At 46.3% G+C, this 23,046-nt stretch overlaps 1 long non-coding RNA gene across 2 annotated transcripts; it reads right to left on the bottom strand.

Annotated features, from left to right (window-relative positions):
- Positions 1-331: 331 nt before the first annotated feature.
- On the bottom strand, positions 332-19,805 carry LOC125404051 (uncharacterized). Of its 2 annotated transcripts, XR_015002335.2 has the most exons (6): positions 19,694-19,805; positions 15,812-15,980; positions 8,368-8,552; positions 2,830-2,899; positions 1,356-1,447; positions 332-563 (listed from the first exon to the last, which is right to left on the bottom strand). It is a non-coding gene; the product is annotated as an uncharacterized LOC125404051 (long non-coding RNA). The 2 variants fall into 2 exon arrangements; XR_015738120.1 differs by lacking the exons at positions 332-563; positions 1,356-1,447; positions 2,830-2,899 and adding an exon at positions 7,880-8,142.
- Between the last annotated feature and the right edge of the window lie 3,241 nt (positions 19,806-23,046).

Raw genomic sequence — 23,046 nt, 5'->3', positions numbered from 1 at the left:
ATCTATGCATGTACACAGGTGCTCGCAAGCCTCACATATACACCACACGTTCACACACATAAACACGCACATACGCAACAGAAAAGCAGTTAGAAAGAGGAAGAGAGAGAGCAAGCAGGGAGTGGCGGGGAGCTGAAGTAGATGCGGGGAACCTGAGGAAACCCCATCCAGCAGCAGCAGCCGCTGCTTGGGCAGGAGCCAGCCCTCCTACATGGGCACATCTCGGATCACAAATCTTTAGGACGGAGAGGGATAACTGAGATCATCTGCTCTAATATCTACCATCTGCACAGCACTTTGTAAGTGATTACTCACACCCACAGATCCCCGCAGCTTCAGTAGCAGAGGTGCTGGGAGCAACATGCTGAGTCTGGGGCCAAGGCAAAGGAGACTCAGAGAGGTGATCCACACCACCCGCCATCACGCGGTCACACTGGTCATCATGGCTGGACTCAGAGGCACAGCCTTGGCTCTCAGTCTTGGGAACTGAGTGTGACCCAATAGATGCACGACGTCCCAGGACCGACTAGGCCAGCAGAACTAAAGCTGGTCTAGCTTCTGAGCTGTCAAAGACAGAAAGAGGTGACAGCGGCACACTCCCTCCCCGTTGGCACCTTTCCTACTGACTTAACAGGCTCTACAAACACATAGCAAACAAGATCTAGAGTGTCTGTTGTGGGGGATGTTCTTCTAAATTAGTTACGGAGGAGAGACGATCCATTCTAAATATGAAGACTCACAGTTCCAGGGGCTAGAGTCTGGCCGTGAGTAAAAACAAGGAAGCCAGCTCAGTGCCAGCAATCACTGCCCTCTGCTTTCTGTGGGCACAGGGTGACCTCACACTCCTGCCTTCATGCCTTGCTGACCACGATGGATCCTACACTGGAACCCTTCGCTAAGTTGTTTGTCAGTTCATTCTGTGAGAGCAGTGAGACCACAATTACCACACCGCCCTCTCAGTGCCCCCGTCTGTCTGAGAGAGAAAGGTCAGGAGAGAAAAAAGCTGATCTCTTTTTCTGCCATTAAAGACCCTTTGAAGCCACCATCAACAGAGCTGTTCTCTTCCGCATCTACTCCTTGTAATCCTTGAGACCTGCGACAGCCAGCAACCCTCTCCCCTCAAAGAAGAAACTGAGGCTCAGGAAGGAGATTCATAGTCCATCAATGAATAATAGAGTGAAGAGCTAAACCCAGGGACTCAGGAGATGGTTCAGTTGGTGTAAGCACCTACATGAAGCATTAGGGCCTGAGTTCAACTCCCAGAACCCCTGTAAAAAGCCAGGCATGGCCTCCTGCATGCCTGTAATTCCATCCTTGGGAGGGATGGAGATAGGAGGATTGGTGGGCTTGCTCACCTCTAGTGTAACTCCAGGTCCAGTGAGTGATCCAGTCTCAGGGGAATAAAGTAGAAAGTGATAGAACAGGACCTGGCATCCTCCTGTGGCCTCTGTACACATGAGAAGAGATAAACATGCCCACATATGAAAACATCGCACGCTCACACATGTATGCACACCCATCCATGTAAACATCACACTCACACACGTATGCATGCCAGCATATGCAAACATCATATTCACACACATATATGCATACACACATGCAAACATTACACTTGCACACATATATGCACACCCACAATGCAAACATCACACTCGCACACATATATGTACACCCCACACATGCAAACATCACACTCATATACATATACATACACATAAACACACATCTACACTATACTCACAAATACACACATCCGTTCATACACACATACACCATTCACATGCAAATTCCACATTCAAACACATATACACACTCATGTGCACATATATGCATACACACAAAAGAATTAAACTTGTCAAGCAAAAGGCTCTTTCCACTAAGCCCCACCGATGACACTTGGCTGCCATCCCACCAAGATAACCAGAGACAGAAAATGAAGCCTGTAGAGGAAAAAGAGGAGAGGGTTTACTACAGCCTGCAGTTAAGATACGGGACTACTATGCAACCCACTGGTGCGGTCAAGATTTCTGAAAAGTTGTGGAAATTCTTCTGTGTGATGAACAAGACAGCCCAGGATCAGGATAGGCCTGACCTAAAACAGGGTCTGAGGGCTGCACTGTAGATGCTCGAGGGAGGCTGGCTTATCATCTCATCTCTCTCAAGTCTATGCAAACTAAGCTATAAATCTAGTGGTAATCAGTACCCGGGAGGTGCATTAATTAAAAAGTTATAATTCACGAGAGGCCCCTATTACTTGATAATGTATCACCAATGCTTATGAATACAAGAATTAATTACTTGGGCCCAGATGTTGAAAGAATGTTTTAATTTCTCAAGTGCTTGATTTGAAGCAGCCACCGATTTTACAAGGCATTAGAGTAAGACAGTGCTGTTGTGTACTGGCTGAATGATTTCCTTAGCAAGCAGCCATCTCTGATCCGTGACTTAGTGCTCGGTATTTTTCTATGCTGAGTATGTTATTGAACAAGCACAATAGTTACCAAGGGTGGACATCATTAGCAAGATTCAATACGTTAATAAGAACTGAGGTTCAGTCATCAACAGAACCAAGGGCACAAAAATCATTGAATAATTAAGTAGATAAATATGTGTCCCTGAGATGCCACCTACTGTAGTGACCCTTGTTTCAAAATGAACCTCTGATCCTTCTGACTTAACAGAATTTCAGGGAATGGGAACTTGCTCCATTGTAAACAGACTTTCCCTGATTTTCTTTTGAAACGTAGAGATATGTTTGACTCTCAAATTTACACACACACAAATCCATTCATTCCCACTGTTTTTGTTTCTCAGCTCCCCTTTTACCAGAAACAAGTCTTCCTCCACAGTGAATAGCTTGAACATAGAGACAGATTCTTGTCCTTAAAGGGAGGACCTAGGAGCAAAGGGAACATAAAAGTCACAATAAAAAATATTCATTTGGGGGAATATCATTTTAAGGTTTGTTGCTTTTGTTTATGCTGCATTCGTTTATCTCTATGAAGCTGTGATTCTTTGCCTGTTTAAAACACCTGATGGTCTAATAAAGAGCTGAATGACCAATAGTGAAGCAAGAGCAAGGATAGGCAGGGATGCCAGGCAGAGTATAAACAGAAGGAGAAGCAAGAAGGCAGAGGAGAACCAAGAAAAGGAGGAAATAGGATGCTAGGAGCCAGCCACCCAGTCAGCCATAGAGTAAGAGTGAAAGTAAGATGCACAGAAGTAAGAAAAGGAAAAATCCCAGAGACAAAAGGTAGTCAAGAAAAGCTAGCTAGAAACAAGCCAAGCTAAGACCAGGCATTCATAAGTAAGAATAATTCTCCATGAGTTATTTATCTGGGAGCTGGGTGGTGGGCCTCTCAAAAAACCAAAAGAGCAAAAGAGTAAAAGGTCCCCCAAGAACAAAGTATAAAACAACACCCAACAACAACAAATTCAAGTGTGAAAGGCTGGCCCTGTATACTTTAAGTTTCTAAGATATTTAAAAAGTCTAGTAAAATTGTTTTGTTTCCTACAATAAATATGGTTTGTTTCTTTTTGTGACAGGAAAATATACCCTACCAGAATTATTCAAATTATAAGTGACAGTTTGGTTGGGTATAGAATTTACAAGTGGCTGTCTCCGCCCAGTGGTCTAAAGGTTAAGGTTAAAGTTCCATTAACGGTCCTAAATTAGTGATAAGAAAAGAGTAGAAAACTGCCTGATCTCCTCCCCCCATTGACTCTTGGGGTTTTGCTTTGTTTTGTATTCTCTCTATTAAATATCCTAGTGTCCTTTTGCTGTCCTTGGAGTTTGATCTGTTCATCAGAATGTCAGGATATATTAAGATATTTGTCTGATCTAATTTCTTCTAATGGGGTTTCCTTGATAGGTTCCCAGCTAAGTGTCCCCTCTGCCGTTTCAGGCGATTGCTGATGCTGACTCTTCAGGCCCAGCATTCACACATCCTCTCCTTGGTATTGGTATTGTCTTCACTCTTGTCCTTTGTCATTTTTCTCTCCACCCATCAGATTTGGCTCTCTGCCATACAGTTGTGCATAACTCTGCATTTCTATGCTGTTACTATGTCTCCTTAAAAAACTTTCTGAGTTCTGTTTCATAACTCCCCTCCAAAAAAATTAGTAATGTAAAATCCAATGGAATATCTTGGGAGACAACAAGAAAAATCCTAAAGTTTATGTATAGGAGTAAATCATTTTTAAAAACTATATTTTCATTCTTTGAAAGTTTCGTACATGTATAAAGTATGTTTAGGTCATCACCATCCCACCACTACTTCCTCCAACTCTCCCTAGTTTTCCACCCCATCTTCCTCACAACACTGAGCCCCACTTTTTTTTTCCTAGTAATAATATCTAAGTCAATAAATTGGCATGAGTAAATGGAGTTATGGAATGAGAACAAGGAATTGAACAAATAAGGAGATAGGAACCAAGCAAACCAAAAGATATTAAAATGAATTTGCAGGCCAAGATAATAAACAGAGTGTGTATAATCCTATTTATTGTAATACAGGCAAAGAGAAGGACTTCTCATCCAGAGGACAAACGATTCCAACAGCAACAAGGAACTTTTTGACAAGACATGCAGAAAAAAAAAAAACACCAGGCCAGATGGGATACAGATGTAAATCAAGTTTACAGACTTAAAATCCTGGCTTACTTGATACTATGTTTTGGCTTAAATATTTTTAAAAATATATAAATATTTAAGTAAAGTGAAGACTATTGGCATAATACTCAAACTCAAGAGGACTTTTAAAATATCTCTTCAAATGAAAACCTAAATATAAAACTGATAATTCAACTGCCTGTGAATCAGATGGAAAATAAGTACCTCAGGCAATGAGGAAAGAAAATGAAAACTGACCAGAAGAACAAGAAAAGTAGATGCAGATATCCAGTTGACTTACTACGGCATTCAGCTGCACTGTATCAGAGACTCTGAGTTAAAGGAGGCAACACAAAGTCCTCTGAATGTGAGTTTACTTGCGTGTTTACTCTCTATGCATTTGTGAGCTGTAACAACAAATTTGTGTGAGACATAGAAGGTTAACCTTCACAGAACCTTCTGGAGACTGCTTGGGAAGGAGACAGAACCCAAGCTGAGACAAAATCACTGTGCTCAACAGTAAAAGTACAATGTGTGGCTCTAAGCTCAATGGTGAGGAACTGCCCCACAGACAGATGTCAAAGACTGTCTTAGTCAGTGTTTCTATTTGCTATGGTAAAACACCATGACCAAAGCAACTTGGGGAGGAAAGGACTATTTCATCATATAGCCCATCATCCAGAGAAGTCAGAACAGGATCCTGGAGGCAGGAGCTGATGCAGAGGCCATAGAGGGGTACTGCTTATTGACTTGCTCCCCATGGCTTGCTCAACCTGCTTTCTTACAGAACCCAGGACCACCAGTCCAGGGATGGCACCCCCCACAGTGGTCTGGGTCAGCACCATCAACCATCAATCAAGAAAATATGGTATAGGCCAATCTTTTGGAGGCATTTTCTCAATTGAGAGTCCCTTTTCTAAAATGAGCCTAGCATGACACATTGACAAAACTGACCAACACATTGAAATATATATATATATAGATAGATAGAGAGAGAGAGAGAGAGAGAGAGAGAGAGAGAGAGGAGAAAAATCAATGTAAGGGTCTTAGATACACTCCAATCTTGGTCACCTGCCCTTAGTAAACAAGACAGCTAGAAATTCCCAGGAGGAACTGGGCAGTGGAAAACTGATTCAGCCCAAGATACAGAAAACACGTTGTGCGTCTGCCTCTCTAGTTCAAAAGGAACAGAGTTGTGAGCTATTCTTACACGCTTGTTCAGCAATATTTAATATTTGACAAAGGGTCTAGGGGTCGTGACCCTTAGTTTAAAAAAGGAGAAACTGAGGGGAGGGCTATGCCATGCCTGCAGTTTCCTGCCATGCATCCCTGGGGGAGGAGTTTCAGCCCCACCTTGGTGAGGGGCGGGGAACTCACCTCCTTCTTTAGCAGCCCTGTTGCCTTGTGGGTCAGAGTAACCACCTCTCGGTCTCCTCCCCCCCCTCCTGCTCCTCCTCCTCCTCCTCACAGCTGATCCAGGCTCAGAGCAGATCCTCACCCAGGAGTCAAGGGCTTGTGCGCAGTCACAACTAATGTCTGGTATGAAACGCTAACAGGCAGGCACTCTCTTGCACAGTCCACACACTCTTACTATCTCAAAAGACCTTTTCCTGGGCAGAAGAGGCAAACCGCACAAGGAAAGTTCCTCCTGCAAGAGCACCATGCATAAAGCAAACTCACTTCTGGCTGTATTCACCTCCTTATCAGGGCAGAATTGTTGGGCTAATCGTCCTCGCGATGGGACTCAGCTTCTCCGGGTACAAATCTAAAGGATCAGATAGGATACTGTCGATCTCCTTCCACTCCAGGCTCCCTAGGCACCACAGTTTATGGCGGAAGCTAGCACCTGCTCAGAGAACATCTGGGGTCAAAGGCACCAGAAGTCACATAACGATGATGTATGGCCAGAGGAACCAAGGACTGGATACCAGGGCACTAACGACAGGGGAGGTGGCTGGTCCCGTGGTTAAAATAACAATTAAGACTCTCTTATAAAAGCTACCACAAGCTTTCTTCCAGTAGTCACTGCCCTGCTGAGACACATTAAGATCTAGCTGGTGTAAGTATAAATGCCCTGCGTGGCAGGAATGACTAGACTCTAAAACAGTGGTTCTCAACCTATGGGTCGTGACCCCTTTGGGGATCAAATAACCCTTTCACAGGGGATGCCTAAGCCCATCAGAAAACACAGATACTTACCTTGCAATTCTTAACAGTAGCAAAATTATAGAGATGAAGTAGCAACAAAAATACTTTGATGGTTGGGGGTCAGCACAACATGAGGAACTGTATTAAAGGAAAACAGCCTTAGGAAGGTTGAGAACCACTGCTCTAGAAGGATCCTTTGGCCCCCTCTTTGGATATCAGATTAATAAAACAAGAGACCCCAAGAAACCAGAATTACCCAGAACGCTCCTCAAAGAAAAAAAGTTTAAAGCCTTGAGGGAACCCAATGACTGGGGGCTTGTCTCCTAGAGAAGGACCCGCAACTTGTCAGCGGCAATGCTGGGCTGGGGACCGCACATTGCCGGACTGCTTAGTTATGTGTCTCTCTTGTTTTTAAACTCTGTTCTTGCATTAGATCCAAAGGTAGGCAGGCAGGTGGGGCGGGGTTTCCCCCTCTTCCCAATGCAGCCACATTAAATAAATCTGTTTCCAATTTTCACTATTTGAGGATACGTAGCCTAACCTGACTTGTGGAACCACATGCCGTACCTGGTTGCCTCACGTTACCTACCCTGGTAACGTGAGGTGCTTCCCTGGCTTCCCAGACGACTCTGGTCCTGGCAGGTGATATCCGGACCCAGGTCCTGTTATCTGAAAGTCCCTCATCATCCTCCCATGAATTTTGAGGAAGGTGAGATGCACCTTGTGAAGTGTAGCTCATTGGATGCTTCAGCCCCAGCAGACACCACCCCCACCCTAGGGATGCTAATGTAGCCATTGGGAACATTCCCCGCCACCCCCACCCTAAGGATGCTGATGTGGCCATCAGGAACATTCCCGGCCATCTCCACCCAAGGGATGCTGATGTGGCTGTCCTTCCCCCTACTCAGCGTTTCTTCAGCTCCCCAGCTCTTTCAACTGAGGCTGCGGTGTTAAATGTACAGTCTCACAAATTAATTCTTTGAAGACTTCCTCCTGTCAGTTCTCAATGCACTGAACCAAGGAAGTCACTCGCGAACAACCAAATCATCCACGAGAGCCTCCTTAATGCAAGGCGGTCTCCCAAAACCTTCTGTTCAGCAAAATTCACCAGTCATATGCAGGGAGTCTCAAAAATATTCACTTTATTAGGCAAAATGATAATGTCATTGCACCCTGGATAGGAAACGTGGTTGAATGTGTTTTCTGAGGCAAGGGAGAGCACTGAAGATGTATACGCCTGCAGTTTGTTCCACGTGGTCCACGATTTCTCTCTCCTCCCCAGCCTCCGCTCAGCCCTCGCCCAGGCCAGCAGCAATCTGGTGCCAAGCTGTGAGAACGTGCTGCTCCTGGCTCGACTCTCTCTTTCCCATAACTCCCAGCTGGGGCAGGAAAGGACACAACCCAACTCAGAGGAGGACAGGCTGTCCCCAGAGACACAAGGTAGCCTGGAACATCCCAGGCTGGGAGCTCCTGATGCATCCCAAACTTGCTCTACCAATTTAGACAAATCATTGTCCTCTCTGGGACTTAACTTGCTGGTTGAGTGGCAACAATCTTATTTTAAAAACAGTTTTTAAGGAGAACCAGCTCTTTAACTAAGTTACCTTTTACTCCCGGTTTCTGGGTCTAGCAGAACGTGGAAGGAAAATAAGAAGAGCGGTCTTCGTCAGGAGATGTGTGGACGTTCTAGAAAGGTGGTCATTGTAAGCTTTCTCAGGACTAGGGAGGCAGAGACAGGCAGATCACTCAGCCTTCCCGAATCGGTGCGCTCCAGCTTCAGTGAGAGACCCTGTCTCAAAACAGCACAGAGAGCGACTAAGAAACAGTGCTTGATGTGGACTTCTGACATGCACACACACACACACACACACATGCACACACACACACACACACACACACACACACACACACACACACTCACACCTCCACGCAGGCAGCATGCACACACCAAAAGAATGTGCATAATTTCCCTCCGCAACGTCCCAAAGGCGGGCTAGCAAATGACAAAAAGGGAGTATCTGAGAGCTAATTTGTAAACTTTATTAAACTTTTCATTTTCCCCTTGTTCACCAAATAATAATTATCCTTCTTCTATTTACCAAGAGTTACACTGCGATCACAGCCGAGCTTAGTTGAAATCTAGATTCGCTGAGACCCCTGTTTCTGTAATTTCCAAACATAGGCCTCAGAGCATCTACAAAATCGCACAATGACCCATAATATATTGCCTACACTAGCGTCATCTCGTGTGTGCTCTCTGCATGATGAGTAATGGCCATGTTGTTCTGAGGGAATAACACTTCAGCTAAGTTTATTGTTAGCAAGTCATTTGTACTTAGTTAGGAAACCAAGAGGTCATTTGGAAATGTGTGCATTGAAATCTCCCATACCTTGGCTGCACACCAAGCTATTCATTACTGCACAATGTCTTCAAGAATGGGACTAATCAGGTTAATATGCCATGGTGCAGTGTGTAGACTAGAAGTTTGAGGGAATGTTTCAGCTTGTGGTTGCTTTTCCACAAGGAACAGATTAATCTAGTCCACTAAAAGGAAAGACCACCCAAGGGCTAGCCATGCAGGTGAGGTGTGAAAACTGCCTCATAGCTATTTTTCTTCCATAATGAATGTAACCAATTGACACATTTCAGAAAGAAAAAAAATAAAAGCATGACAGAGCCATGGGCCAATGCATTCAATTCCTATTCTAGGAAATCTGTGAATTGATTCATTTAGGTTCAATTAGCCAAGACGTTGCAATATGGTACAGTAGTTTAGAAATTGTGTAAGACCAATGGCTTTCATTTCTTTGTCTCTACATAGTCAGTGGTAAGTGGGAGGCTGGGTCTGGGGTTGGGAGGGCATTAGCAGACAGCTGTTTCTGCATGGCACAACCCAGGTGACAAGTAAAATGGACCTGTGTGGGCCTAGAAAAAGAAATCACCGTGATGTGACTCTTCATGCCAGGATGTCACCAGATCACCTCAGTCCTCATGGCCACTTAACTTCTCTTACGTCATGTACCCAGTGCCAGTTTGTTAAGACCGAAAATGAATGGGATCAACCTATCCTCTCTCTCTTCCAGTGTTCATTCAGCAAAATATGCTTTTAACCATTCATTTGTTCAGAGATCATGGGCAGATCCTGACTCATAGGAAACCACACACACATACACACACACACACACACACACACACACACACACACACACACACACACACTGAAGAGTTCACCGATCCAAACTCACCTCATCCACACACCAATGTAGATGTAATCACCAATTGCATAATTATTTGCATTTTTACCTTAATGTCCAAGGCCCACCTTGTTAGCAAGTCACTGTGGCACAAAAAAACCTAGGATTGTCTGACTACAAACTCTTGGATGTGCAGTTTCCCTGACTGCCGCAGATACCTGAGCATGCCCAGTACAGGAGCAGCCTGCTGAAAGCAGAGCCTTTTTAGCATTGCTCTCAGCTGCCCACCTAGACCTAGACGTAGATGGTAAGATGCTGAGCTACACCTTGGTTGTAGTCTTACAGCTTATAGAAAAATCAAGATAGAGTTGAATTGGAAGTTTCCTCCCTGGTGGCTGGCATCCATGGTGCCAAACGGTGCTATGCGGGCTTCTGGGGCAGCAAACTCAGCTGTTTCCCTGAGCTGAAAAACATGTGTGCTACGATACCAACACATTAAGTGAGAAAACCCATAGCGACATTAGTGTCTCGGGTATAACCGACTGCCTTGGGATTAGATTTGAGGTCTAGTCTGCAAGAAGAGGTGTGTACCTGTTCTATAAACCTAGCCTATGACTGGGGGATCACAGGTTCAGGGAGTAGGGTGAGGCTTGGAACATGACACACTTTCATTGCTTCCCTAAGTGAACAAGTTGTCAAACTGCCTTCTAAATATTTAGATCTAGAGAAACACAGCTCTCAGCCTGAGCAGGAAAGGTACATTTAGGCAAAGAGGAGTGGTTAATGCAAAGACTTAGACCCAGTCCAAGTGCTAAGAATTAGTGACTGATGGGCACTGAGCCTTAAGCAATGCCCGTGAGTCACACAAGGCCTCACCGGAGTTCTGGAAACATTGTACAAGGAAGGGTAGAGAGAATTCAAGAGCTGAAGAGTGGGGACGAGCGCCTTGAAATGCTGTTGTACACACATGACTTCGTGATTGCAGCCATGGAACATGGTAACTGTGGATACCAGCACCATACTAGTCTGTAACTTTGTGCCATGGATAGAGGGGATGTACAGGATGAGGTTTGGTTCCTGGTTGCTGGAGAAGGAGTGATATTTTCTCGGATGGTGTAACTACTGAAGGACTAGGCGAGAAGAGGAGACTCCAGGAAAGGATGCCAGGATAACGGGATGTGACTATAATACAGTACATGTGTAGGGAGCTACCAAAAAACAAAGAAAACACAACTTGAACAGTGTCTGGTGCAACTGCACAATATCATCCCTGGCACTCAGTGAGCACCTGTGTTCTCACACTGCCCCACAGGCTTTAGAGTTGATGTCCACGGCATTCACCAAAGTGCTGGTGTCCTCATCCTACAAGTGAGGAAACTGGGGAGCATAAGGAACTGCCCCTAAGGGGACACACCTAGGAAATAGCAAAGTAAAGATTCAAACTCAGGTCCTCGGACTCAAGCTTGCGTTTGTAACTTCTACATTCTACTACCTTAAGCGTGCCTCCATCAGCGTCAGGAACTTTCTGATGGGCTATCATTTCTTACTAAATGGAGTCCATATGCTAGTCTCGGGCTAGGTCTGAGAACCCGAGAGTTTAAGAGATAACGTAGTCCTTCTGATACTAGAATTTGCAGGAGAGTGGGAGAGGCAGGCATTGCAGAAGCAAGGAGCTGTAGAAGAAAACACATAATGAGAACAAGTGAGAGACAGAGGGCAAGCATCGTTTCCACACCAAGAGGTCCAGAATATCCACAGGAGATTCAGCTGTTCAGAGGGACACCTTACCAAGAGGGAAGAGACAGACTCTGCCCTGACAGCCTGTTCCTCCCTTAGTCTAAATATCAGCTGGACCCCTGATGGGCCTTGTGGCTTTGAAGATGCTACTTAACTATGAGATACCTTTGCCTGTGATCATTTAAAGCAAGGCACAGAGGCTAACGCCTATAATACCAACACTGGGGAGGCTTCAGGAGAAGCATGAGTTTGTAGCCTGGGCTAAGAAGGCTCTATCAAAGGAGGAGAAGGTGATTTATAATAATAGTAACCTCCTAGGGTGCCATGACCATTAGAAACAGCATGGAGGGCTAGGGAGTTGGCTCAGTCTGTAAAGTGCTTGCTACACAAGCTGAAGGACCTGGACTGCTCCCTAGAACCCTAGCTTGAAAAGCCAGAGATGCTCATAAGAACTTAATAACCCTGTACTGTGGAGGCCAAGACAAGTAGATCTCCGAGGCTCACTGGCCAGCTAGCCTACCCTATGTAGTAAGGTAGAGGCCAGTGAAAGACTATCTTCAAAAAAAGTGGATGGCACCTGAGGACCAGCACCAAAGGCTCTCTTCTGGCCCCCATCACACACACACACACACGCAATTGCACACACATGAACACACACAAACATGCAACTGCACACACAGAAAAATAACACTGAGATTATCTCCAGTTCCATCCATTTCCTGCAAATGACATAAGCTTATTCTTCTTTATAGCTAAAAAAAAATTTCAATTTCGTATCTAAACAACATTTAAAGCAAAACTATCTGGGTAATGAAGGGAATTGGTGGCAGGGAGAGGGGTGGGGGCAAGGAGGTTTGTGAACTCTGGGAAGCATGTGCTCAAATGACATAGACAGAAAGAGAACATAAAACATCTAGAAGGAACTTGACAAGGGTTTGTCTTGCATTTCTTCTCTTCAGCCCAATCAGTCAACCTAGCCTGATCATTAACCTGGTCACTAGCCTGGTCACCAACCTAGTCACTAGCCTGGTCACTAGCCTGGTAACTAGCCTGATCCATAGCCTGGACTACCCAGACATCCTCATTTCCCAATCTTCTCAGCCAGGGATGTGACACACTCAACGTGTCTCTGTGATAAACTTTATCTGAGTGACAGCTGTAGAATTCAGCACCTGGATGTTGGATGGGCAAACAAGGGTCTGGCTTGTCAAGTAGTCTAACAGTCTAGTTGATGCTACCGCAGTGACAGGGGAAATACCACAGATGCTTGGCAAACGAAACAATGATATCCGGTCTAGAGAGCATTCACCATGAAGATCGCTTGCTGCTCTTCCAGAGGACCTAGGCTCAGTTGTGCCCATAATTCCAGCTCTGGGGGATCTGGCTCCCTCTTCTGGCCCTCATGGGCAACTGCACACACGGAATACACTCATATAGGCACACACACAATTTATTTTTTTAAAAAAGAGGTTGTTTCTAGGTACTTACACTACTGGACCCTTTTTCCAGAGATGAAGCTGGAACAATTCTAGTCTCTAACTCCCTTATGGTTGAGACCACTCAAAGCAAAATGGAGTGTGGTGTTATTCTTGTTTAAAGATATAGTAGTTGGGAACCAGTCCCACGAGGGGCAGCCAGTTCCACAAGGGGCCGCTCTTGGCCTCCAGGGGCCTTGGTAAGTCCCCTGAGGCCTTGGTGGGTCACCTTGGCAGGTGGGAGACCATGGTGGGTGAAAAACAGACAGGTACACCATGTCAAGAGAGGGTTTGGGTATTGAGTTTATTTAGTGGGTTATGGGAGAGGAAGAAAAGGGGTAAGGGGAGAAGGGGGAAGAAGAGAGTGAGGCAAAGAAAGAGAGAGCAGAAGTTACCTCTTCAGAAGAGAGATGGAAAGAGAGAGAGCACAGGTGGAGGAGGAAGGATATCTGCGTCCCTAGGTGGAAGGGGAGGGGTTGGGAGAGGGCGGGACTTGTCTCTTAAAGGGACAGGGTACCCAGGTGACAGACCAGGCCAGCAGATCGATCGATCGTAACACAGGGGACACCAGATGGTGAGGTTTCTGTTCACACTGCCACCCTTGTGCTGATGTCCGTAGCAAGCCTCACAACCGCCCGCATTTGAGTAGGGACAATTGGATGGGAAAGATACAATTCTGTTGAAACATTGGAAAGGGAAGAGGTCATCCATGAGCAACAAAGACCCCCCCCCCCCAGAATAAAAAACACTCTGTGCCTGTTACTGAGCCAGAATGGAGAGGAGAGTTCCCAGCAAGGTCTCATCAGTATGTCTGCCCACCATCTTCACGCTCCTTTATGAAGAAGCTCCTCCCATTCAGAATGTCTCTGATGCTAAGGAAGCTGGTGCTCAAACCTTTACTTCTTTCAGGGCCTCAAGGATCCGCTCCCATGCAGTGTCGTTGAGTTTTACCCTCCATTCTGCTGGCTATCACTGGGAGTTTTCACATCAAAATCAAAATTAATGTTCGTCGAAGTTGTGTGGAGCACACCAGGTAGGGTCCCTTCACAGATGACTCATTAGATTGTGTCCCTGGATCTGCAGCTCAAGAACAGATGACGGGCAGTCCAGAAAGCTATGCCCTAAGTAGTCACAAACTGCTTACCTGCGTAGCTTTTCTTTATCTGGATGAAAATACCATCTGCCATGATATTCCCTGAGCACGTGTGATGTGGCAACCATCATCTCCTACCCCTGCAGCAGCTCTCTGTGAATCGGAGGCTGCAGCAAGAGTTTCTGGAGGGATACGGGTTAGAAGCGCAGGACCCTTGAGCAGCTTGTCAGCTCCACTAAGCCGGTGGAGAAATCCCTCCTAGCTTCGCTGCCACCCCACCCCCTTTCGCCTTTACCTGGGCAGGCAGCAAACTCAGCTCTCCATCTTTATAAAGAGGGTCTCTGGCACTAAGTGCGTTTCCATCACCAGTACACGACACTGGCTCCCCTTCAAGGGAACACTTATCCTCTGTCATAAAACCGTGCAAGCCCCTAAGTGGGTATGCATCACGGGACGGGCTCCATAGCCACTGAGACGCAAATCTGCACCATGAGGAAGAGGCAAGCTACAGTGTGGTGTGCAGCCCTTTGAGGTCTGTGATGGTGAACCAAACCAAGACTGCAAAAAGCAGAAAGCAGAGCTACCTGCCCAGTCCTGGGCCCTGGGCCAGCCCCCAGACCAGGCTAACGCCCGCCCACTATAGGAGAAGACGGGAGGAGGAAGCCTCGGGTGTGAATGCTATGCCATTTTTTACTGGCCTCACAGCTATATAACTTGAGGCCTTTGCTGCTCAGCCCCATGTCAGCTAAATAGGGGCCCTGGAGGCAGTCTGCCCTGCTCAGCTAGAGGGGAAATCATCTCACAGAAGACTCAGTTCCACCTGTCAGTTCTGGTTCCAGAGACAGACAGCCCTTCCCTGCTCCTCTGCTAAGTGGCAAAGCCTCGATATTTGACAGTTTTTGAGAGATGGATTAAGACTGACATTCTAAGCATGAAAGCAGGGGAAGTTACAAGACAAAAATAAAAAATAAAATAAAATAAAGAAAAGCAGATTCAACCCTGGAAAAAACACAAATCGCCATATGTCTAGAAACAAATTAACAAGCAAGGGCTGCGAGTGAGTGTGTCAGCAAACTGTCTGCCCTGCAAGCCTGGAAACCTGGAACCCTAGCCCTGAAGGGTAGAGACAGGGGCATCCCTAGAGCTCATTGGCCAGCTGGTCTGGCTGAATTGGTGAGCTCCAGGTTCAGTGAGCAACCCTGTCTCACGAAGCAAAGTGAAAAGTAATAGTGAAAGAAAATGTCAACCACTGGCCTCTGTATGTGCATGTACACGCGCGCGCGCGCGCACGCACACACACACACACACACACACACACACACACACACACACACCAAGCAAAGGATAAGATAAATGAAGAACTGCCTGCAGCTTAGGCAATAATATGTCGATAACATTAACACAGGACGATTTATACACTTGATCTCCTATGCACATCTTTTCATAAATGGAAAAAGCCTTTACTCAACAAACAGCCATTGGGACATTCCTAAAACAGTGGTCCTGATTGGTAATCGCAAATGAAAATGAAAATGAAAATGTTTTCACCTGGTGAATCCTTTTGGGGTTTTGATTTGGGGGGTGATGTTATGCAGTATCCTGGAGAGTCCTATGCTGGTGCTGTTGCTGTAGAAGGGGAAATTCCAGGAGCACATCTTGCAAGAGGTACCCAAAGCCGTCGCACTATCTTCTGCAATCTTATGGTTCATTTCTGGGACTAGGAAAAGCATCAGAAGCATGGAATAAGCGATTTACCCCCAGAATATCTGATATCTCAGACAAAAGAAGAGAACCAACCTAGACAAGAAGAAAACATAAAAACATGCAGACTAGGACTAAACAAGATACGATGGGGATGATGTAATAGAGTATTTAAAAGTATCCTATTTTCAGGAATGATTGCATGGCATCAGAAGCTGTTCATGTCAATCAAAAAGACAGACCTTTTACCACTCTTAAAAATAAGTATTGACTAAGCATGTATTCACACATGCAATAACACATCATTTCCCTGCTAGCGAGATGGATAAGAAAGAAACATGCTAAGATGTGAGTACCATTATCTCGGAATGGTGCATTATAGGAAAGTTCTATGCATTGCCCAAATTTTACAGACTAACTTACACACATACACACATAAACACACACACATGCACACATACACACACACACATTTGTACCATTAAAATGTCTTTGGAAAAAGCAAATAAAGCAGACTGAAAACTTTGCCACAAATTACTTCTCTTCCAGCATCTACACCCTGGGGCAGGGACACACCTACTGACCACTGACCTTAGCACCCACTTCTTTGGGAACGCAGCAGAGATGGGAAGGAGGCAGTGCTCTGCGACTCCCTTGGGACTCAAACACCACATTGGGACAGCTGAGACACCCAGTATCGCGGACTGAACGACTCCTGGGTTTTTAGCCTTTCTTGCCAGGAGACAGTCGTTCGTTGTGGGAATACCCCAGCCACAGTGTGTGTTTTCTTTCTAGGGGGGCTGTTCCTTCAGAAGACCCTGATAACTACACCTTGTATAGCAAGATCACTCCGTTCCTGAGATTCTTGTTCGTGCACACCTCTCAGACATAACCTCCTCAGGATTTCAGCTGGTGGATTTCATCCAAGTGAGACTTTTTGGATTGGTCACAGTTTCGGGGGAGAGTTAAAGGAGAGAGAGTAATAGGGAGAACCGAGGCCCCACTGTTGTGCTCCTCTTGAGGTGACATCTGAACTAACCAGCCACCTCTTCCATAGTACCTAAACAAATCTCCCTGGTGGATCCAACCAGGAAGAAGTTACAGCCCTTGGGGTTGATGGACTCATGTTACCTGATGGTTGCAGGTGCCTGCTGGAAACCAAAGCCTCCAGATCCTCACTGGAGAACTAACATTACAGGGATCCGCAAATCTCCCCGTGGTTCCTGAGTGACAGGGAGCAGGCCACTCTATGTCATCTCTTAGCTCCCGGGCTTTGTGGTTTCCACGGCATGCTCACCTGGGAATATCTGTGTCTGTCTTCTTAACCGCCCCTCCCTTTGGTCAGGGGCTCTTAGAAGTGTCCGTCTTCTTAACAGTCCCCCCCACACACACCCTGCTGCTTTGGTTAGGAGCTCCTGCAGAACATAGTCCATTTTTACATATCTCTGTACATATACAAAAATAACCCCTATTGTCTGACATAGCGGGTGGGCGGCAGGTGGAACAAAACACCATTTTCATGTGTATGCCTGTGTGTGTTTATTTGTACACAGATGCACACATGTGTGTGTGCGCGCGCGCAAATGCATGTAGAGGCTGGAGAATGACCTCAGGTATCTTTCCTCGGGGGCTAGTCCCCCTTGTTTTGGGATGACAGGAGGGTAGCTCACTGGCCTGGAACTTGCCGAGTACGCTAGCTAGACTGGTTACACAACGAGCCCCATTAATCTGACTCTTTCTGCTACCCCACTGCTGGTACTGGAAGCAAGAGCTACCATACCCCGCTTCCTTTCACATGAGTTCTTGGGGGTAAAACGTAGTTCCTTGTGCTTTGCTGACTGAGCCATCTCCTAAGTCTTAAGGATACTTTTTTATACCATGGCTATCCTGTTTCTGGAAAGTCTGACCTTAAATACCAACCATAGTCCTGAGAGCTAATGTGGAGTCCATAGGCTGGAGTTCCCATTGGAACTATCACAGGCTACCTGCACAACCAAACAGCTGCCCAATTTGGGTAGCTGGAGAGTCAGCAAAGTTACAATATCACGGGTGGTCAGTCCACCTGTGGTCGGAAAGAGAAAAAGCAAGCCGGCACTGGCCTTTCCAAGAGACCTGGCAGTGGGGAAAATCAGGTCTGAATATAAGACTCCTCTCACTGCTGGCCAAAGCTCACCTTATTTGGAAATCAAAGCAAAGAGGTCAGCAGGAGGCACCACAGCCAAAGAGTAGGGTTCTGTCTGCAGGGCCTGAAGCCCTTCAGGTTCTGGGGTTAAGGGACAGAGCGGACATAGAGAGTGTGGGATAAAGGCCAGCTCTCTGCCATGTCTTTCCTCCTCCACCAGAAAGAACCTGGAGAGGAGGCAGCCAGGGAACAATTGGGAAAGGGCTAAAGCCACCTGGAGTCCGCTGTGCAAAGCCAGTAGGCAGCCAATGAGCTGTTCGCAGGAGACAAAAAGAGAGAGAAGAGGTCAATAGAGCCCTCCAACCCTGCTCGGTAGCAAGCATCATTCAATTCGATCTTCCAGGAATCTGCTGACAGACACAAAGTGTTTTACGTGACTTTCTGCCTGGGACCTGAAAGGAGAAGCCCCTCCCAGAGAAGGAGAGGAAGGGGTTGAAAGAGGAAACCACAGGAAGTCATGGCCTCGGTTCCCACGGGAGTGTTTGGCGCCATCTGCTGGTAAACCAAGGAACCACACACGCCTTTTGAAGAAGAAGGCTGATTTCTAAGAAGTGGGTGTGTATACAGAGAGGAAAACAGAACCCTTCTCATCTCCGGGAGTCAGCTCTCCCACCCTGCACGTGGTATCCCCGCTATGAAGGACTCATCCTGCAGTGAGAATCTGGGGTCCAGAAAAGGGATGGTTAATTTGCCAAGAGCAAGAATGACCACTACGCATTCAGAATTCAGTCACTGGAAGTGTTCCTGGAACATCACTTGCTGACTGAGTGGCTGAATAGGGCTGAGTAACCGGTCCTTTTGTCATCTGCCTGTAGGAATCCAGCAGAATAAAAAGACAGCAAACGCAAAGATGTGAGGAGTAGCTGCGGTAGCAGGTGACTGTCGGGATGCCGAGGGCATCGCCCTCCCTCCTCCTTTGTCATCTCCGACATGGCAAACACTTCAAAGCTCGGAGTTGATTTCATTCCTTTCTGACCTCTGCCCGTCACTCAGCTGTCCTAGAAGAGCTGCAGAAGGGAGAGAGAATAGATCAAGCTGGCTAGGCAGGAATCAGACTTCGAAGATCCTTGAACCAGTCTGAGGTGGCAGGTGACAGGCCACCACAGAAGGTTGCGAAATAGCTTTGAGAATCTAATAGTTTACACCAGCTGCCGCATTGTTTCCTGGCTTGGAGCAAGACCCTCATTATCTTAAAAGTCCTGTGATATCTCAGCACACCTAGCCTTTGCTGGCCGTATTAACTCTTCCACCCAGCCCCTCTTCACCTGCCTTTCTTAACCCAGAGCCTGTCTGCAGGCTGGTCCTTTGCACACAAACCAACCGCAGCTACTGCCTTGGCCATGGTGTCTCTTCGCAGCAACAGAACGGTGGCTAAGATTCTCACCCACCCCAATTAGCAATCAAGACAACCCCCCCCCCCCCAAAGACATGACCATGGCTCAAGTAACCCAGTAACTGATCTTGATCATTTTCTCATTAATACCACTTCTTGGGCAATTCGAGGTTGCATCAAATTGACAATTAAAAGTAACTTGCATATTACATACCTGAGATTTTTCTCCTCTGCCCTAAGACTCTAAGATATTGCCATATCCCCTCCAGGAAGGGAAGAGGGCACCAAACATCGCTGAGCATCAATAACACACTTATGACTTTACCTGTACCCCCCCTGCTCCTGGGCAAACATTTGCATTCTTTTCTGACAGAGGAAGAAAGAAGCTCTCAGGGGAAAAGCCAGTGGCCCAAGAACCTGCAGCTGCCAGTAGGCATTGGGGCTCTCTCCAGGCTTATGGTACAATGACCCTGTCCTCTGCCTACACTGTTCCCTAAGGACTGGAGGTGAAGACCACAGGCTGGCCCTCTTCTTATGTAAGATTCTCCTCTGTATGCTGTGAATATCATTGGTTAATAAAGAAACTGTCTTGCCCCCCCGCCCCCGCGCAGAGCAGAATGGAGGTAGGTGGGGAAAACTAAACTGAATGCTGGGGAAAAGGAGGCGGAGTAAAGAGAAGCCATGGAACTGCCGAAATTTTGCCATTAAGTCACAGCCACATGGCAATACACAGATTAATGGAGATGGATTGGTTTATGATATAAGAATTAGCCGGAAATGTGCTTAAGCTATTGGCCTATCAGTATTGCAAATAATATAGTTTCTGTGGTTATTTTGAGTCTGGGCGGCCGGGAAATGAAAAAGCAGCCTCTTACAACACTCTTTTTGGAGGCTTTCTCTTTAAATGACTCCATTGCAACCCCTACCCACACAGGGGAATAACATTAACTCTGTTGAAGATTTGTGAGTTCTTCCACCTATTCAAAGGGACACAGCAGAGAAGAAGGTGGCATATCTATTGTTATCCACTCTGTGACAATACGTGTGTGTGCCCTGCAGGACCAGGAGACACTGCCTGTTTTATTCTAGGTATGGGGACCTATGCTGCCCACACCTGGATCAGAAAGCAGTCTGGATACTGACCAGGGACCATGATTCACACAGCTCCAAGCCATTCCTGAGATCTTGAGGAAAACCACTTGTGCAACAGTAGATTGGCTTGCTTAAGCTGTGATTCTCTGAAGGTTGGAGACATTTCTCATGGTTTCCTTCAACTTGGGATATTTTCAACCAATGGCTGCATAGAGATGAAGCTCACTGTAAACTGAGAAGCATCCATATACATGATATCAAGTTATGAGTCCTGTGGGAAAGTCATGCTGCAAGAAGCGTGGCTACTACAGGGTGAAGGTCTGGGAATACAGCTGTGATGGAATGGGTTTCTGGTCCCCTCTGAGGAGCTCATTGGCAAAGCAGTATTGGGTGATGGATGTCCTCACTGGAGCCTACACAGGGAAGGAAACAGGGGATGCTACAGAGAGAAAGGATTCATATACTTCCTTCTCCGTGGTGGAACCCTGGAGCCTGTGCCAGTCAACAATCACTTGGATCAGGTCATTTCTGGCAGTACTCAAAGGTCCAGCGTCCAGGGAGATACCAGACCTGAAGAGATGGGCTGGCCTGGTATGCCTAGTTTCAAGGGCTGCTGCATCCTAGGGATTAAGCAACAGATGTTCCTCGTGTCATGTTTCACATCAACATTAAGGTGTTGGCCATCGGGCTTCTCCCAAGACCTCTCTTGCTCGCCTTCAGCAGTTACCATCTCACTACGCCCTCTTGTGGCCATTCCTTTACACACGCAACTGCTTACATCCAACCTCTTCTTAAACTTGTCCAGTTGAGCTAGAGTCACACGAATGGCCTTCTCATCCCATCACCTTTGGAAAGGCAGTATCTACAAAGGCGTTCACATTCAGAGGTGTCAGGGAGCTGAGAGTTTTGAGGCGACACAGTTCAACCCCACCACCTGCCATCTGACTAGGGGGTCAAAGCACAGTCCTTGGCACAGAGTAGATGCTCAGAACTAGTTGATCATAGGGGTCTGTGACTGACAAGTTGAAACTCTTTTGTCTAATCAAATCGCTCCCCACCATTCCTGAGTCCATTTCTCCGCCTACAAGATAGAGACATTACCTCAGGAAATGAATGAGTAAATCCTTCACATTGGCCTATGCCTTAATTAGGATTTCTCCTGCTCGATTGCTGTGAAGAGACACCATGACCATGGCAACTCATAAAGGAAAACATTTAATTGTGTCTGGCTTACAGTCCAGAGATTTAGGCTGGTGTGGGAAATCCTTCTGTATATGTGCTGCTTTTATTTGTTAATGAATAAAGAAGCTGGCTTGGCCTGTGATAGGGCAGAGTAGAGCTAGGTGGGGAAAACTAAACTGAATTCTGGGAGAAAGAAGGCAGAGTCAGGAGACACCATGTAGCCGCCAGAGGAGAAAGAGGCGAGATGCCTGCAGGAACCTTGCCAGTAGGCCATGTGCCTCATAGTAAAATATAAAATAATTGAAATGAGTTAACTAAAGATGTAAGCGCTAACTACCAATATGCTTAAGTGATTGGCCAAGCAGTGATTTAAATAATATAGTTTCTGAGTGATTATTTTGGGTCTGAGCGGCTGGGAAACAAACAAGCAGCCTCCCCCAATATTAGTCCACCGTCATCATCGTGGGAAGCACAATGGTACACAGGCAGACATGGTGCTGGAGAAGGAGCTGAGAGTTCCACACCTTTACCAACAGACTGCAGGAAGAGATAGTCACACTAGGCCTGCTTTGAACATTTGAGACCTCAAAGCTCACCCCCAATGACACACTTCCTACAACAAGGCCACACCTATTCCAACAAAGCCACAGTTCCTAATAATGCCACTCCCTACGACCAAGCATTCAAACACATGAGTATATGGGGACCACCCATTCAAACCACCACAGCCTATGTCACACTTTGTTTCTAGACGTTTTCCTGAGTTAGAGGTCCCACTTCCTACCTAAGTACCAGTGATCATCATGTGTCTTGAGGCATCACGGGACATCTGTAAAATGAAGAACATTCCTCCAGTGCAGACATGTGCCATGGTTTGAACATGAAGTATCTGTGCCAGTTCGTGAGGTAAAGGCTCGGTCCCTGGCTGGTGATGCTCTTTGTGGTGATGGTGGAACCTTAAGGAACTAGCTTGAGGAAGTAGATCCCTGGGGGGTAACTTTTAAGGGCTGGCTGTGACCTGCCCTTTCCTGTCTCCTTCTCTAATGGCAGTGCCCACCATGTTTTTCTGACTCACCACAGGCCTGAAAGCAATGGAGCCAACAACCCTGAGCTAGAGCCTTTAAAAACCTGAGCCAAAGGAAAGCCCACCCTCACCTACTTTGTTTGCTTTTCTTGGACATTTGTCAAAGGAACAAAAAAAAAATCTCACTACCACAAATCTTAATAATACCAAACCCTCACCAAATGGCTCATCCTATCAGCATCACCTGAGTCACCTAGAAGAACACCCAT

This window comes from Myodes glareolus, chromosome 6 (genome assembly GCF_982192425.1).
Source record: "Myodes glareolus chromosome 6, mMyoGla1.1, whole genome shotgun sequence".
NCBI lineage: Eukaryota > Metazoa > Chordata > Mammalia > Rodentia > Cricetidae > Myodes > Myodes glareolus.
The sequence above is the reverse complement of the archived record's forward strand: the minus strand, read 5'-3'. Positions and strand labels throughout refer to the sequence as shown.